Below are 15433 nucleotides of genomic sequence, written 5' to 3' on the forward strand. Positions count from 1 at the left end.
GGGGCCAGCATTCGTAGTGCACTGGTCCCCCTGACATGCCAGGACACCAACCAGGCACCCTAGGGGGCACTGCAGTGGCCTTCATTAATAGCTCCCAGGTACATAGCTACCTTCCCTTGGGTGCTGATCCCCCCAAACCCCACTCCCTATAACTGTACACCACTACCATAGATCTTATGGGTAAAGGGGGGCACCTACCTGTGGGTACAGTGGGTTTCGGGTGGGTTTTGGAGGGCTCCCATTTACCACCACAAGTGTAACAGGTAGTGGGGATGGGCCTGGGTCTGCCTGCCTGAAGTGCACTGCAGTACCCCCTAAAACTGCGCCAGGGACCTGCATACTGCTGTGATGGAGATGGGTATGACATTTGAGGCAGGCATAGAGGCTGGAAAAAAATGTTTGTTTTTTTTTAGGGTGAGAGGGGGTTGGTGACCACTGGGGGAGTACGGGGAGATCATCCCCAATTCCCTCCGGCGGTCATCTGGTCAGTTGGGGCACTTTTTGGAGGCTTGGTCCTAAAAATAAATGGACCAAGTGAAGCCGGCGAAATGCTCATCAGAGCCGGCCTTTTTTTTTCCATTATCGGCCAAAGCCGGCCATCTCGTAACCATGCCCCCGTCCCGCCTTCCATACCCTGACGAAACGCCCCCTTTAACTTTGGCCGGTCCTGCGACGGAATGCAGTTGAAGCCAGCCAAAATCGGCTTTCGATTATACCCACCAGATATAGCGCTACAAGGCATACGCAGCGCTGTACACCAAACATAAAAAAGACAGTCCCTGCTCAGAGAGCTTACAATCTAGAAAGACAAGTAAACAGACAGAACAATTAAAGGTAAGGGAATAAATAGGTGAGGATAAAGGACAGGGCAAGTGAGTAGAGGTTAGGAGTCAAAAGCAGTGGTAAAGAGGTGGGCTTTACTTGAAAACGGCCAAAGATGGGGCAAGACGCATAGGCTCTGGAAGTCTATTACAGGCGTGAGGTGCAGCAAGAAAAAAGGAACGGAGTCTAGAATTAGCAGTAGAGGAGAAGGGGACGGATAAGAGAGATTTATCTACAGAACGGAGAACCCGAGAGATGAGGGTGGAGAAGTACTGGGGAGCAGCAGAGCGAATACACTTATAGGTCAATAAGAGAAGCTTGAACTGAATACGGAAATGGATGGGGAGCCAGTGAAGTGACTTAAGGAGAGGGCTAATGTGGGCATAGCGACTTTGGCGGAAAATGAGTCGTGCAGCAGAGTTTTGGATTGATTGAAGAGGAGAGAGATGGCTAAGAGGGAGGCCGGTGAGTAGTAGGTTACAATAATCAAGACGAGAGGTGATAAGAGTGTGGATAAGGGTTCTGGTAGAGTGCTCAGAGATGAAGGGATGGATTTTGCTAATGTTGTAAAGAAAGAAACGACAGGTTTTGGCAATCTGCTGAATGTGAGCAGAGATGAAGAGAGAGGAGTCAAAGATGACCCCAAGGTTACGAACAGATGAGACAGGGAGAATGAGAGTGCCATCCACCGAAATAGAGAAAGGGGGGAGAGGGGAGGTAGGTTTAGGAGGAAAGATGAGAAGCTCAGTTTTGGCCATGTTGAGTTTCAGATGATGCTGAGACATTCAGGCAGCAATATCAGACAGTCAGGCTGAGACACTGGTCTGGAAGGTGGTAGAGATTTCGGGGGGTAGAGAGGTAGATTTGGGAGTCATCAGCATAGAGATGGTATTGAAAGCCATGGGATGATATTAGAGAGCCAAGGGAGGAAGTATAGATGGCGAACAGGAGAGGACCAAGAACAGAACCCTGAGGTACACCGATTGGTACAGGAATAGAAGTGGAAGAGGATCCACCAGAGTGTACACTAAAGGTGTGAAGCGAGAGATAGGAGGAGAACCAGGAAAGAACAGAGCCCTGGAATCCAAATGAAGACAGCGTATCAAGGAGTAGGCTGTGATCAGCAGTGTCAAAAGCGGCGGATAGATCGAGAAGGATGAGGATAGAATGGACACCTTTGGATTTGGCCAGGAACAGGTTGTTGGAAACTTTAGAAAGTGCAGTTTCAGTTGAATGAAGAGGGCGAAAGCCAGATTGGAGTGGGTCAAGAACAGCTTGAGATGAGAGAAAGTCAAGACAGCGGCGATGAACAGTGCGTTCAAGTAACTTGGAAAGGAAGGGGAGGAGGGAGATGGGTCGATAGTTGGAAGGACAGGTTGGGTCAAGTGAAGGTTTCTTCAGGAGCGGTGTGACCATAGCATGTTTGAAGGCATCAGGAAGGGTCACAGTGGAGACAGAGAGATTGAGGATTTGACAGATAAAAGGGGTAAGAGTAGGAGAGATGGAGTTAAGAAGGTGGGTAGGAATGGGATCAGAGGAACAGGTAGTTCGTTTTGAGGAGGAGAGAAGATGTGATGTTTCTTCATCAGTGACCTCAGGAAAGGAGGAAAGGGACGGAGGGGTTGAGGAAATAGGGGAACGGACAAAGGGAGGGAGAGGTGGGGGTGGTTTGGTAGAGAATTTGAGGTTAATCTTCTGAACCTTGTCGTGGAAGAACTCAGCTAGGGTTTGAGGAGATAGAGAGGGGGGAGCTGGGGGTGGAGGCACCTTGAGGAGAGAGTTTAGTGTGGCAAAGAGAAGTCGAGGGTTTGAGCCGAGAGAATTAGTCAACTGGATGTAGTAGTCCTGTTTGGCAAGCACGAGAGCAGATTGGAAGCAGGTCAACATGAATTTGAAGTGTGAGAAGTCAGCAAGGGCACGAGATTTTAGCCAGAGGCGTTCGGCGGAACGGGTACAGGAACATAGGTAGCGGTTAGCCAGGGCTGGGGTTTGGTACGTCTTATAGGACAGGGTATGAGACGTGCAAGAGTGTCTAAGGCAGAGGATATAATAGTATTGTAGATAGAGACTGCATCACTGACAGATTTGGATGGAGTGGTAGAGAAGAGGTTCGAGACACTGGAGGATAGGGTAGTAGGGTCAATGGCCTGGAGACTCCTAGATAAATTGGTTAAGATTGGACAGGATTGGGCGGGAGGAAGTTTAAGTGTGAAGGTTATTAGATGATAGAAAGGGGAAGATTTGAGGTAGAGGAATTGGAGGGAGAGCAGTTATAGGAAAAGACAGTGACCATTTTGGTGGTAGGGGAAGTGGAGCATAGTTGAAGATTGAAGGAGGATGTTAAGGTGAGGAACTGAGAGACGTAAGAGTTGGAGGGATCATTAACATGAATGTTAAAGTCGCCAAGGATGAGGGAGGGGGAGGAAGGATCATGAAAGAATGAAAGCCAAGCATCGAAGTCACTAAGAAAGGATGAAAGGATCAAGCCCTAGAAAAGCAGACGACTCTCCCATCTCTCTCGGTATCTCACACGGGCGATTCTCTGACCAAATCTGCTGAATTCTGGTCCTGCTCACAAAAGAATTCATCGGTCCTGGCATAGACGGCTGCCCCTGCTGTGAGGTCCAAGCAGAGGGCTTGTCTCTACATTTAGGCACAGAGGAAACTAGTTCAGGATCGTAGCAGGACAAACACACATCAAGTAAGTGCAATCATCTTGAGATCTAGTTTAACAAAAAGCTCTTGATTCATAGTTTCCAGATCCATCACTTGTTTTTTCATGCTTAATAACAACTTGTCTTGGTTCTCTATTTTAAGCTCAATATCCTTCACCAACTAGCCTAGCTCTGTGACATCAATTCGGATTTCATTTATAAGTTCCAATTTTTCCTGCTTCACCTCAGCAACAGCGAGCTTAATATCCTCAAACCACTCCAATTGCTATTGTGCGACTTGCAGAACTAACTTCACCTGGTGCCTTCTTTCAGGAGAGGCTGGTGGTCTCCGTCACACAGGTAGGCCCTTCTGTACAATGCTCCTCCCACTGAGGGCCCCAGGCCTTCCTCCCATACATTAATATTCTCTTAAATGAACAGTTTTGCACAAGTTCAGCATAGCAGACTAGCATATACTCACTAAACTGTGATCTTACTTTTACCCAACAGATATCAATTACAGGCTAACTATGATGCAACTGCACAGAGCTCCCACCTCAAACAGCCACTACAGCGGACGACATCCCACTCAACCAGTTTCTAACCCAGTCAGTCACCTTAGATCCCATATCAAGGGTACTCATTTTAAGTTTTATCCATAAGTTGCCTGTACAGAATCATGTTAAAAAGTTTGCTAAAATCCATGTATATCACAATCAGTCTGGTCACCAAGTGAAACAAATTGATCAGACTCTAATTTAAACGGCAATTCCATTAATTTACTCACCACTGAGTTCAGACTAATTGACCTGTAATTCTTAGCCTCCTCTTTACTTCCACTTTTGAAAAGAGGTACTAACATCCACCTGTTTCCAGTCCTTTGGGACCACTCTGGACTTTAAAGAAAAGTGAAGTCTACTCTTATTTTCATATCTTTCAAGCACAATAGAACATGACCTCCTCTCTCCTGAATTTATTAAACATCTTCTGAAAATCTAGATATTACATCAACCAGCTCAACCTTATTTGAATGTTAAACATTCAACAAACTCTAATAGATTACAAAGGTATGACTTCTTTGTGTTAAATCCATATTGTCTCTTCTACATTATAAAACTCTATATCCAGCCACGTGAATTCTATATTGGCATGTAAGCCTAAGTCAGCAGTTACGTGCCGAAAATTAGGCAGGAACACTTACACTAGCTCAATGGCTAAATCACTTAAACCTATTATTTTCCTTATTATCCGAACATTGATTATAATGCCAACCTTTAACATTTTACTGTTTGTACTGTTTAAATATACTATTTGTACTGTAGTCCTACAGCAACTTATGTAAGCCACATTCAGCCTACAACTAGTGGGAAAATGTGGGATATAAATGCATTAAATACATAAATAAATGCTTGTGCTTAACTGCTAGTATTCTAGAACCTAGGTGCGTAAGTACTGGGCCCACTCCTGACCCACCCATGCATCTCTCAGGTCCATGACCCCTTGCAGTTGTGTGCTATGGATTTTGCACGCTGAATTGTAGAATATAAACTAAGGGCAGTTACATGTGTAACAGCAAATTAGTGCTAGTTACCATCAATGTTTCTTAAGCCAATAAACAGAACATTGGAAATGAGTCAGGATTAACATTTGGACCAACAAGACAAATGCTCGTTGATCAAAGAAAGACCTAAACGTAACCACAGTACTGATAGAACTGAAAAATTAACTGGTGGAACTACTGTCAGTAGTATGTAATTTATCTTTAAAATCGAGTATGGTACCAGAAGATTGGAGGGTAGCCCATCTAATGCCGATATTTAAAAAAGGTTCCCAGAGGGGATCCGGAAAATTATAGACCGGTGAGCCTGACGTCAGTGCCGGGCAAAATGGTAGAAACTATTATAAAGAACAAAATTACAGAGCATATTCAAAAGCATGGATTGAGACAAAGCCAACATGGATTTAGTGAAGGGAAATCTTGCCTCACCAACCTATTACATTTCTTTGAAGGGGTGAATAAACATGTAGCTAAAGGCAAGAGGGTTGATATTGTATATCTGGATTTTCAAAAGGCGTTTGACAAAGTACCTCATGAAAGACTCCAGAAGAAACTGGAAAGTCATGGGATAGGAGGAAGTGTCTGAGTGTGGATTAAAAACAGAGTAGGGTTAAATGGTCAATGGAGAAGGGTAGATAGTGGGGTTCCCCAGGGATCTGTGCTGGGACCGATGCTTTTTAACATATTTATAAATGATCTAGAGATGGGAGTAACTAGTGAGGTAATTAAATTTGCTGACGACACAAAGTTATTTAAGTTGTTAAATCGCGAGAGGATTGTGAAAAATTACAAGAGGACCTTACGAGACTGGGAGACTGGGCGTCTAAATGGCAGATGACGTTTAATGTGAGCAAGTGCAAAGTGATGCATGTGGGAAAGAGGAACCCGAATTATAGCTATATCATGCAAGGTTCCACTTTAGGAGTCACAGACCAAGAAAGGGATCTCAGCGTCGTTGTTGATGATACGTTGAAATCCACTGCTAAGTGCTGCTGCGGCTAAGAAAGCAAATAGAATGTTGGGTATTATTAGGAAAGGAATGGAAAACAAAAGTGAGGACATTATAATGCCTTTGTATCGGTCCATGGTGCAACCACACTTCGAATATTGTGTTCAATTCTGGTCGCCGCATCTCAAAAAAGATATAGTGGAATTAGAAAAAGTACAGAGAACGGCGACGAAAATGATAAAGGGAATGAGACGACTTCCCTATGAGAAATAGCTAAAGCGTCTAGGGCTCTTCAGCTTGGAGAAAAGGTGGCTGAGGGAAGATATGATAGAGGCCTATAAAATAATGAGTGGAGTGGAATGGGTAGACATGAATCATTAGTTTATTCTTTCCAAAAATGCTAGGACTTGGGGGGCATGAAATGAAGCTACAAAGCAATAAATTTCTTGTAGGCAAAACTGGTCCAATTCTTTTTTGCCAGGTTAACACACATGGCACTGTGATTCCAATTGTCTCATTCATTTGCCTTGCATTTTCAGAACCACAACTCTTTGCACAAAATAAAAAAAAAAAAAGCAGGTAATGAAAAGGGATTGGCAATATTAATCAGTAGGGCAGCATCCTTTATTTAGACTTAGGGTCTGCTGCAGGTGTCGGACATTTTTTCATATGTAGGTATTACTTTTAGTTACATTGGAAATCCTCCTATATGAGGAAATGCTAAAAAGGTTAGGCCTAATCAGCTTGGAAAAGTCAACTGGGGGGGGGGGGGGGGATAGGATTGAGGTGTACAAAATCCTGAGTGGAGTAGAATGGGTAAAAGAGAAACAATTTTTCACTTGTTCAAGTTATCTTATTTTCTTTGTTTTATTCTATTTCTATTTATCACTCTTTCAAAAAATAGAAAGACCAAAAGACACTCAATGAAATCACATGTAAATACTTTTAAAACAAATAGAAGGAAATATTTTTTCACTCAAATAGTTAAGCTCTGGAGCCAAGAATGTAGTAAAAGCAGTTAACGTATCTGGGTTTAAAAAAGGTTTGGACAAGTCCCTGAAGGCAAAGTCCATAGTCTGTTACCGAGGTGGGGGCAGCCACTGCTTGTCCGAGGATCGGTACCATAGAACGTTGTTACTAATTGGGTTTCTCCCAGTTACTTGTGACCTGGATTGGCTACTGTTGGAAGAAGGATACTGGGCTAGATGGCCCAGTAGTCTGACCCAGTATGGCTATTCTTATCACAAGTACACTACCTACAAGCACACAACTTGTGTTGACTACAGCCTTTTCCTGTGACTGGAAGGAGTAATTTGTGTTAACTGTGCACCCCCTCTAATACCTGATTTTTTCACCATGCACATAGCTATAACGGGACTCAAAGTCCCCAGTCTCTCTGCGATTGCGCGCTAACTCACGCGCACACCTCTGGCTTTTGTTCTTACCTGCGCTGAAAATGTGAAACGAGAGGGACCCAAAAGCCAGCCACCTGTTGTTTCGCCAAAGCCTGTACTCCTCCAGCTCTCGGAAATCCCGCCCCCTACTTCTACAAACATTTTTCATTGGTCAAACTCAGTACCATAAACTCCCTCTGATTGGTGAACTTGGACTCAATCTCAACATATACAACATTGCAAGTTCCGGGGATCAACGAGAGAAAGAAAGTTCAGGTGAGGGGGAATAATTTAACCAAAGGACCAGCAATAGCCAATCGCTGGATGCAAAGAGGTTGGCTTGAGAACAGGAGGCGGCATGACGTCAAAACATTGAAGCCACTTAAGTTAGTCTATGTTACCTCTTCCCCGCGCAGCTGTCGTTCTCGTTCTGCGTACACAGAAGCGAACAAACTTATGAGCTGTTGTATCCACGTTGTTCTTTATTGTTGGTAGCATTTTTATTTAATCTCACTTCTATTTTTAAACATGTTAGCTTGTGCAACATATGGATGTACATAGAGGAAGTATAATAACGGAATAACTTTTCATAGGTAAAGTAGTAATTTGTTATAAGTTGTAGTCAGAGTGTGTCATTTGGAAGGTGTGGTTATTATAGGGATACCCTAGCACGTGTTATATTCGTGCTGAGATTTTTTTTTCTCTCCTGGTAAAAGGGCCACTAAAACAGACAGCGTATTATGAGAATCAGGTGCTCAGCATTCAGAGTTTCCATTTATTTATTTACTAGTAAAAAAAAGACCCGTTTCTTAACGCAAGGAAACGGGCGCTAGCAAGGCAATCCCCCACCCTCCCTCGCTGTGTCGCTTTGTCCCCTCCGAGTTCCAGATCCCCCTCCATCCCTCCCAGTTCAAGGCCTCCCAGCCTCCGAGTCCCACCCACCCAGTTCAAGGCCTCCTCTTGGCCCTCCCACCGAGTTCCAGACTCCGCCCTCCCTCCGTATTCAACCCCCCCCCCCGCGACCCTGTCGACTCCTCACCGAAAACCGTCCCCCGCCGCCATCGAGTACCTGTGCTGACGGGGGACCCCAACCCCCGTCAGCCGAAATTCTGTTCTCGTCTGGCCTGGCGTTGCTTCCTGAATGATCTGTTCAGTTTCTGTGAGCACGCAGAGGAACTTGAACAGAAGAGCATTCAGGAAGCAACGCCGCGAAGGCCAGAACAGGACTTCGGCTGTCGGGGGTTGGGGTCCCCCGTCAGCACAGGTACTCGACGGCGGCGGTGGACGGTTTTCGAATGGGGGGTCGACAGGGTCGCGGAGGAGGGGTGTTGAATTCGGAGGGAGGGCAGAGTGTGGGACTCAGTGGGAGGGGCATGAGGGGACACGGGGTGTTGATGTTCTTCGGGTGGGGGTGATGCGCCGAGGGGGGGGTCTGTGTTGCCCCGCTCCCTGCCACTTGCTCCGAAGTGGCAGGGAGCGGTGCACTGACAGCTGTTTCCCTACTCCTCCCCTTGCTTTGGAATCAGCTGTCACTGACGTCAGTGCGTTCTAAGCTGCCTCGCAGACCACTTCCGAGGGAGCCACAGTCCCAGGCACATTAGAACATTGGAGGTGAGAATTATTATATAAGATGGCAGTTATATCCCACATTAAACATGAATTAGGTTGAAACCTAGTAGCATTTAAAACAAATTTTCCCGTTTTTTTTAATGGTTTGTGAGAACTTGCTCCTTTTGTTTAAATAATGAGAGCATAGTTACCTTCATGCAGAAGTCCAGAGTCAGTCTAATTGTGCCAACATTTTCCAGTTCTGTGATATATATTTATTTTTTCTTCAAGTCAGTTTTCAGCAGCATTTTCTCAGTTATTACCCAAATGTGAACACAATTATAATAATAAGTTTTGGATGTTTCTGAACTCTATTATTTGGTCTCACTGTATTTCCAGTTTTGGCACAGTATAAGTCATCACAAGGACAAAATATAAGAAAACCAATGGACTGCATGTGAGAAAGGTGTAAATATATTGCTTTTTCATTTAACATAATTAGAAAGGAACTCTTTAGGGATGGAAGTATAACTATGCTTCTGTAGGCCCTTTCTTACAGAAATCACGATATTATAGCTTTCTAAAATCATTAACAAAAGGAACTCTGTTAGTTTAAAGTAATATATGCAAAGTGATAAAAGTGCTGAGACAGAGAGAGAGAAGAAAGGGGGGTAAGAAGCCCAAAGAGCTGAAACAACAATGTATCTAAGCTGAGACCATGAAGCTGTGAAACTATGGACAAAGGGGAAGGTAGAACATGCTATGTGCTGAACTATTCAAAGCTCTCACTGAAAGGTTTAAATATACAAAAATGCAAACCAAGCAGAACTGACAATGGATAGAGGCTCAGCTGCTTGGGTGATGGAAAATTTTTAGAGGACTGTCATATGATAATTAACAATGATGTATTAGGGGTTGGTAAATGTGATCAATATCCAATGAGAAACATAGGGGCAGATACTTAATGTAACTAAACAGAATGAGTATAAAACCTGTAAACATTAAGGAGGGGTGTGCCTATTGCTTCTAGAGGCATCCATCTTTGCAAAGGTGTATTTTTAAATAATAAATTAATTAAGACTTGTTTCACCAAATCTGGTTTCATAAGTTCTTTTTCTGTAAGTGCTCAGGTTATCTGGGGGCTATTTATAACACTGCATTAGGGGCTTATAGCCCATTTAGTTAACACATGTGTATGCATGTGATAATATTTTAATAACTGTCTATACTTATGGCTATGATTTCTGAACCTGTGGCATCATTAAAGGACAGACTTTTAAATGCCCAGCTGGGTATATATGGTAATCTCATCTTTGTTAAATGTTTCAGGCATGGAATACACATTTAGCCAAAATGGCACCACTAAAATAGGTCTTATGCCCCACTCACAAACGCTCAGCTTGGTTTTCTCCAGAACTTCGGATCCTTAAACGCTAAGGACAGAAACTAGAAAGGAGATGGTGTAAATCTCGCCTGGATGAAAGGCTAAACTGTAGGAAGCACACGACAAATTACCGCCAAGCCTTAACAGCAACCAAAAAACAATATTTCTCTCAATGCATTGCACAGGCTGCCAATTCAACCAAGCAGTTGTTCAGTATAGTAAACAGCTTACTGCAACCCCCACAACAGAACCACCCTGCCCAGTCTAAATTGAACTGCAGTGATTTTGCTGCATACTTTGCCAACATAATTAAAAGACTCCACCAGGATTTACAGGCAATCCCACCCAGTCTCCAATCAGTTAACCAGGCGTGCACAACTTGCCTCCTCCTGACAGAGACAGATGGGACACTTTTAGCCCAATTGTGAGAAATCTCTCTATATAAAAAGCAACACCAACGTTCTATGAAGCCTCCAGCCGGAAGTGTGAAGGGGGCGAGATATCCGGTTTCCCTATGAGTGTCTGCCCCGCCCTCTCTGTAACACAGTCAGTGAAGGAAAACAGCAGAGCACGAAATCAAATCCCTGGCTCTGTAACAGTGAAGGACTCAGAGGGGGGAGGGGAGAGAGGCCAGAGGGCAGGGACACACACACTCCCACATGCACACAGAAGAAAACATTGCTAGCCCCCATTTCATTTGCATCAGAAATGGGGCTTTTTTACTAGTGTGTAAATATATTGCTTTTTCAGTTAACATAATTGCAAAGATAGAATATATAGTTTAGGCCCTAACTGTGTTGGCCCTTTCTAACAGAGATCATCACATTATAGCTTTCTGAATCACTAACAAAAGGAACTCTTAGTTTAAAGAGACGAAAGTGATAGAAACTGCTGAGATGGGGGGGTGGGGTAAGAAGCCCAAACTGCTGAGACCCAGAGATGCATGGAAGCTTCAAGGACAGTCCTTAGAGCTGGAATGAAAATGTAGCTAGGCATGAGACCATGAAACTGTAGAACTATGGACAAAGGGAGCAGAAGAAAGGGGGCTTGGGGGAATGTGAAGCATGCCATGTATGAAACTGTTAATGCACAGATTTCACATAAAGGTTTAAAGATAATAAAATGCAAACCGAGCAGAACTAACAATGGATAGAGGCTCAGACTCAGTCGATGGAAAAATTTCAGAGGACTGTCATGATAATTAGCAATGATGTAGTGGGGGGGGGGGTAAATATGATCAATATCCAATGAAAAACTTAGGCAGATACTGAATGTAACCAAAAAGAAAGGATATATAACCTGTAAACATTAAGGAAGGGTGTGCCTGCTTGCTTTCAGAGACACCCATTCTTGTAAGTGTATTTTTTTAAATAATAAACTAATTAAGACTTGTTTCACCAATCTGGTTTCATAAGTTCTTTTTGTATAGGTTCTCAGGTTATCTGGGGGCTGTTTATAACACAATGACAGAGGAGAGCCTTGACAAAATCTTAAGAGACCTTCAAACTTCAAACTTACTGGCCAGTATCCAACATCCCACTTCTAGGGAAACTTATAGAGCAAACACTCTGTGTTCAAATTAATGATTAGCTAGAAGAGAGAAACTGGCTAGATCCATGTCAATCTGGATTCAAACCCGGTTATGGAAGAGAAACAGTCCTCATATCTCTACTAGATGATCTTTATAGAAACCGAGACAGAGGATTTGCCTCTGTGTTAGTACTGCTAGATTTCTCAGCAGCGTTTGACACTGTGGATCATGGTATTATGCTGGCACAACTGACAGAAACAGGTATCAATGGAATAGTAGTTGTCTGGTTCAGATCCTATCTATCAGACAGGCAACACTCCATAATGTTTGGCAGCAACTCATCGCCACCATGGGCACTGACCTGTGGGGTACCACAAGGATCAATACTGTCACCTATTCTGTTCAATATCTACCTGAAGCCACTAGCTGAGCTGATTTGGTCAATTGACACTCAGTTCTACATCTACACGGATAATGTGCAGCTACTCATACCCATTGAACCTTGAATAAACTGATTACCTGTCTAACATCAATTAAAGAATGGGCTAAACACAACAAACTTTGCCTGAACCCAAGTAAAACCAAACTTCTCTGGGTCCCTAACACAAGCGGATACATACCTGACATCAAAATCTTTTGGGAAGTATGAACTCCCCCTCAAATCACAAGTCAGGAACCTTGGAATACAGTTAAATTAAACACTCTGATTCCTCAAATCCAAGCAACCTTCAAGAGCAGCTTCTACTATTTGCGACACTTTGCTGCCTCTCTCCTTACATCGAGAAAGAAAATCCCAGTTGTGCATGTCATAATAACATCGACTGGATTACTGCAATGCACTATATAATGATCTGACTACAAAGGGCCTGCACCAGCTCCAATTAATTCAGAATGCTGCAGCAAGACTCATAGTAGGTTGCAAGTGACGTGATCACATCACACCATTTTTGCAAAACATTCATTGGCTACTAGTACAATACAGAGCTAAATTTAAAACTATATGTCTGATCTTCAAGGTCCTTAAAGGAAATGGCCCTGAGTACCTGAAGAGTAGGATGATCCTCTACACACCGCCAAGGACACTAAGGTCCTCTCAAGGACTATCACTAACCACACCCTCTCCAAAAGACATTAGGGTCATTCCATGCCAAGTGGTCTAAACTTAAAAAAAGTTCCCACCGTCATGTTCTCCAATTTTGTTCAAGTTTTATCTGTTGCGCGAGTCAGGTGTTAAACGAAGTTTCCCAAAATTTGAGGTCTCTAACTGCAATAGTTGCAGATCTAGACCCCCTTTTCTGAAAGGTTGTCAGTCCATGAGCGCGCAACATTTACCAAAATGCCATTTTGGGGGTCTAATAAAATCCAAACACTTGGCATGGAATGACCCATTACACGATATGATACCCGCAAGCAAGACTTCTCTGGAGTAGACCCCACACTCTGGAATGCGCTCCCTGAAAGGCTCCACTTAATAAAAGACTACCTCTACTTCAGGAAGCAGGTGAAAGCTTGACTCTTCAACCAGGCCTTTAATGGAACTTGTTAATCTCACTCACACACACAAGGAGTGACATAATGGGCTACCCTAGCTGTGATAATTTTTAACCATCTCTCCTACCTCATATTAAATTAGTCACCTTATTTTCTAACTTCTCTTACACTCTTTCCTATCGATATGCTAAGCATCTCTCTGACCTCATGTGTAACTTTCTTTAGTCACCTTACTTTCTAACTCTTCTTACTCTCTTACCAATCTATATGTTCATCTTTGTTTATATCCTTCACTGTCAGTTAAAATGTTCTACTATGTATTGTGTTGACATTGTAAGTAGTATACTGTGCCATACTTTGTATTGTTATGTGAATATTTTTATTGCTGTAATTGCCTATTGCTCATGTTTGATTTATTCATACTGTACACTGCCTTGAGTGAATTCCTTCAAAAAGGTGGTAAATGAATCCTCCTAATAAATAAATATCAATGTACTTGCTCCCATTATGTAACTGAATTCTATTATTCTGTCTCATTGTATTTTCAAATGTAAGCCACATTGAAACCAAGTTTGCTTGGCATAATGTGGGATATAAATGTAAAAAAAAAATTATTTATCTTCCACCTTTTAAGACACTGCCTATCCAGCTGGATGGTGATGGCACTAAGAAAGCAAGTTTGGTCCAGTGAAGACTAACTCAAAATAGATTTCTTAGCTGGGCCCTAATATTACCATATTGAAATGCAACCATACCATGCCTCTGTGCTTATGTTCCACTAATAAGTTAAACCATTAACTGGCTATCTTGAAAGCATTATATAACCTTTGGATGCATGACTAGGTACACAAACGTACACTTATTTATTCAATATCACAATTCCTCATGTCCATTTAATTAAAATATATTCCATTAACTTTATAACACCAAGCTTTTCCCAAGGCAGATTACAATAACAATTAAGATTAACCCATCAGGAAACAGTATATCCTCACTGAAATTTGGTCATCTGTATTGTATAGAACAGTGTAGAAAAATGAGCACAAAATACAGAGTTTATAACTGCTTTTGCTACCAGATATAATAATTTTAAGCTGTTTTAGTGATATTCAAATTTTATTTCATGATATTTATATCTAGATATGGGAAGCTTTCAAATAAAGTAAAAAGCTGTCAAATAAGTAAAAATAAATTGTCCTCCACCTTTGAAGACACTGGCTATTCAACCGGAACAGGTTTAGATATTTTTACAGATGGACCACATAAAGGCAGTCCCTTATTTCTAATTATCATTTGCTATTGTTTTTGGTGAACTAAAATGGTGTCAAGCTCCACCTGCTGGCTTCAGCTCATCTAATGACTAAATTGGTACACTTAGAGGCATATTTTCAAAGCACTTTGGGAGGCTAAGTTCCATAGGTTTCTATGGAACTTTGGGAGGCTAAGTGCTTTGAAAATGAGCTTGAATATCTCCTGTTCACCTCGGTCAAATCCCAGAGCCAAATAGCATCAAGGAGGTTTAATGTCTTCATGGCCACCAGCAAGGAGCTTTAATAGACAGGAGTGGAAATGAGCCTATCTAGTCCACTGTAAGCAAGGAAGCCAGTTTGGTTAATATCTGTTTCCACTTCTCTGCTCAGCCTTCATCTCTAGTACATTCAAAACAAAGCAAGCAAACCTATGAGATGCTGCATCCACGTTGTCGTTCTTTATTGCTGGCCCATCTGTAACAAGTCTAAAGCTGTTTCAATTGAATAGGCAGTGCCTTAAAAGGTGGAGGACAAAAGATTTTTTTTTTACTTACTGGACAGCTTTTTAATTTATTTTAAAGCTTCCCATATGTAGCTATAAATGTCATGAAATAACAATAGACTATCATTAAAAGAGCTTTAAAATTATTATAGCTGGTAAAAACAGCAATTGTAAACTCTGTATTTTGTACTAATTTTTCTACACTAATAACTAAATAAATAAATAAATAAATAAATAAATACACTGTATACAATACAGATTGCCAAATTTCAGTGAGGATATCCTGTTTCCTGATGGGTTAATCTTAGCTGTTGTAATCTGCCTTGGGAAGCATGGTGTTATAAAGATGA

The 15433-nt window shown here is 42.3% G+C and overlaps 1 protein-coding gene across 1 annotated transcript in view; it reads right to left on the minus strand.

The window, feature by feature from the left end:
* Positions 1-7497, minus strand: part of DROSHA (drosha ribonuclease III) — a 552432-nt gene extending 544935 nt beyond the window's left edge. Inside the window, exon 1 of the mRNA XM_030216759.1 lies at positions 7429-7497. The gene's annotated coding sequence lies outside the window, so the exon portion shown is untranslated. The remainder of the gene's footprint in view (positions 1-7428) is intronic.
* Between the last annotated feature and the right edge of the window lie 7936 nt (positions 7498-15433).

Source organism: Microcaecilia unicolor, chromosome 1 (genome assembly GCF_901765095.1).
Source record: "Microcaecilia unicolor chromosome 1, aMicUni1.1, whole genome shotgun sequence".
In the NCBI taxonomy this organism is placed as follows: domain Eukaryota; kingdom Metazoa; phylum Chordata; class Amphibia; order Gymnophiona; family Siphonopidae; genus Microcaecilia; species Microcaecilia unicolor.